The following is a 3,829-nucleotide window of genomic DNA, read 5'->3' on the forward strand; positions in this document are numbered from 1 at the left end:
TTATTCACTCAAAACGGATTTAAAATGAAGAAGTTATGGGTAAAACAAGATTGGATAATTTTTCTTGTTGTAGCAACGTGAAAATTGGTAACAAATCTATATTAATCATATCCTAGCTAACTTATATTGTATTATATATGTATTCTAATATATTATGTAATCTTGGGATACCATAGACACGTATGCAAATGTTTTGACATATCATATCGACCCATGTGTATATATTATTTGGAACAACCATAGACACTCTATATGCAGAAATGTGGGAGTTAGCTATACAGGGTTGAGGTTGATTCTAAAAATATTTATACTTTGAGTTGTGATCTAGCCTGAGACGTGTATACACTGGGTCGTGGATTGATTCAAGATAATATATATCAATTTTTTTTTGTACATCTAACATTGGACAGCTAGTTGTAGGTTACTAACGAGGACAGCTGACTTAATAAACTTAAAACATCAAAATATATTAAAAGTGTTGTAAATATATTTTGAATATACTTTGATATATATGTACATATTTGTTATAGGTTCGTGAATCGACCAGTGGCCAAGTCTTACTTCCCGACGAAGTAAAAATCTGTGAAAGTGAGTTATAGTCCCACTTTTAAAATCTAATATTTTTGGGATGAGAATACATGCAGGTTTTATAAATGATTTACAAAATAGACACAAGTACGTGAAACTACATTCTATGGTTGAATTATCGAAATCGAATATGCCCATTTTTTTTAAGTCTGGTAATCTAAGAATTAGGGAACAGACACCCTAATTGACGCGAATCCTAAAGATAGATCTATTGGGCCTAACAAACCCCATCCAAAGTACTGGATGCTTTAGTACTTCGAAATTTATATCACATCCGAAGGGTGTCCCGGAATGATGGGGATATTCTTATATATGCATCTTGTTAATGTCGGTTACCAGGTGTTCACCATATGAATGATTTTTATCTCTATGTATGGGATGTATATTGAAATATGAAATCTTGTGGTCTATTGTTACGATTTGATATATATAGGTTAAACCTATAACTCACCAACATTTTTGTTGATGTTTAAAGCATGTTTATTCTCAGGTGAATATTAAGAGCTTCCGCTGTTGCATACTAAAATAAGGACAAGATTTGGAGTCCATGTTTGTATGATATTATGTAAAAACTGCATTCAAGAAACATATGTCGATGTAATATATGTCTATTGTAAACCATTATGTAATGGTCGTGTGTAAACAGTATATTTTAGATTATCATTATTTGATAATCTGCGTAATGCTTTTGAAACCTTTATTGATAAAATAAAGGTTATGGTTGTTTTAAAAATGAATGCAGTCTTTGAAAAACGTCTCATATAGAGGTCAAAACCTCGCAACGAAATCAATTAATATGGAACGTTTATAATCAATATGAACGGGACATTTCAGTTGGTATCCGAGCGTTGGTCTTAGAGAACCAGAAAATTTTCATTAGTGTGTCTTATCGAGTTTGTTAGGATGCATTAGTGAGTCTGGACTTCGACCGTGTTTTCTTTAAAAATGATTGCTTAACATTTTTGTTGGAAACTATATATTTTTAACATGTGAATATTATGTGATATATTAATCTCTTAACGTGTTTGATATTATGTGATAGATGTCTACCTCTAGAACAAGTCCCATTGACTCACCTAATAATAATGAAGAGTCAAATGTAAATTGGAATGATTCGTGGACTGATTCACAAGTTCCCGAAGAGGAACCGGAAGAAGAGTCGGAACCGGCAGAAGAATCGGAACCGGAAGAAAAATCGGAACCGAAAGAAGAAATAGAACCAGTGGGGGAAATAATAAAACGGTTAAGTAGAAGAAAATCCTCAACCAACCGACCAAAGTTAATTATGGTCAATGGTGTTTCCGCCAAGGAAGCAAAGTATTGGGAGGATTACCAATTCTCCGATGAATCGGATCCCGACAAGGATTCCAACGATGTTATAGAAATTACCCCAACACAATTTAATAAGGCAAAAGAGAATAATAAGGGAAAGGGCATAAAAATAGAGAAATTTGATTCCAAACACGATGAACTTTATATGTATCGTCAACACCCGTATTTCTTAAGTTGTGACAATAACCCGGGAACCTCTAAACCACCAGGTTTTTCTAAACCAATGTGGAAAACGACGGCTCGTATTAGGGGAACATCATATATCCCTAGAAACTTGGCAAAACGAACCAAAACCGAAGAAGAAGAAATGAGCGAGTCGGAATAAGATAGTTGTATTCGTGTGGTGTAATATATGTAATATAGTGTGCTTATGCTTTATGATATATGCAAAAAATTGCTTGTATTAATAAGTATTTTTTTATGAATATAACTCTTGTCTATTTTACAGTACAAAAACACAAAATGGATAGACAACCCAATATTTTAAGAGACCTACCCGGAGACATGATTGATGAAATCTTGTCTAGAGTAGGTCAGAATTCCTCGGCACAACTATTTAAGGCGAGATCAGTTTGTAAGACATTCGAAGAACGTTCCAAGAATGCCTTGATTTATAAAAGGCTTTCGTTCGAAAGATGGGGGATATCACATTGGGAAATCCATAAGTTACGATGTGTTTACTTTGACGCATATATTGCGGGGAACCCAAATGCTATTTTACGCAACGGGTTAAGAAATTATTTTGACTCAATATATCCGAATATAGGACTTCGTGATTTAGAAAAAGTGGCTAACATGCAACATAAAGAAGCATGTTATGCTTACGGGTTAGTAATGTTCGCTTCTCATCAAAGTGAGAACAAGAACATCAGACTACAACTATTAAACAAAACGTTCCCACAAGTGACGGAGTCGGTAATTGGGGTAAGAAATGAGGTTTTTAGGTTATTACGAGACTGTTGGTCATTACGTAACCTTCATCCTTTTGACGACGTTACAACACATTGTCTTACTATCGGTTACAACGGTTATGTTCCACAAAACCAAGGATGGGAAGTGGTATTAGTAAAACCAGAATGCATGACTTGTTTCTGGACGTATGAATTACGTGTCTTTATTGCCTTTGCTGAACGCCTTATTTATTAACTAGAATTATCTTCGCAACTACTTTGTATCAAAGTTTTATGTGGTATATTTCATGCTATATGTAAAAAGAAGCGGTATTGTAAGTTTGCAAGTTATTGTATAAAGGTTTGAATATGATTTTTTTTTTTTTTTTGTGATTAGTTTTTTCATATAGAATTGTAGTAGTTGAAATGGTATGTTAGCTACTAAGTATGAACTTAACGGGTAGGTACTACCCGAATTAAAGAGTATAAAGCGCTAATATGAAGAAAGAGCTTTTATAAATAAGTTCATATTACGCTACGAAATACTATTGACTACTCTTGATATTCTATATGATTAACTCGTTTTATTTGACTATTTTGAAGGAAATGGCACCGACTACTCGACACACCTTGAATATGAGCGAAGAGGAATTTCGTGCCTTTCTTGCTTCAAGCATAGCCGCAGTACAGGCTGCGCTACATACCAACAATGACTCCGAATCTAGCAATGCAGCTAACGGTGCAAGAAATCGTGTAGGATGCACCTACAAAGAATTCACTGCCTTCAAACCTTTGGAATTTGATGGAACCGAAGGACCGATCGGATTGAAACGGTGGACCGAGAAGGTCAAATCGGTGTTTGCCATAAGTAAGTGTACTGAAGAGGACAAAGTGAAGTACGCTACGCATACCTTCACAGGTACTGCGTTAACATGGTGGAATACCTATCTAGAGCAAGTGGGATAAGATGATGCTTACGCACTACCGTGGTCAGCATTCAAGCACTTGATGAACGAGAA

This window comes from Rutidosis leptorrhynchoides, chromosome 9, assembly GCF_046630445.1.
Source record: "Rutidosis leptorrhynchoides isolate AG116_Rl617_1_P2 chromosome 9, CSIRO_AGI_Rlap_v1, whole genome shotgun sequence".
Taxonomy (NCBI): domain Eukaryota; kingdom Viridiplantae; phylum Streptophyta; class Magnoliopsida; order Asterales; family Asteraceae; genus Rutidosis; species Rutidosis leptorrhynchoides.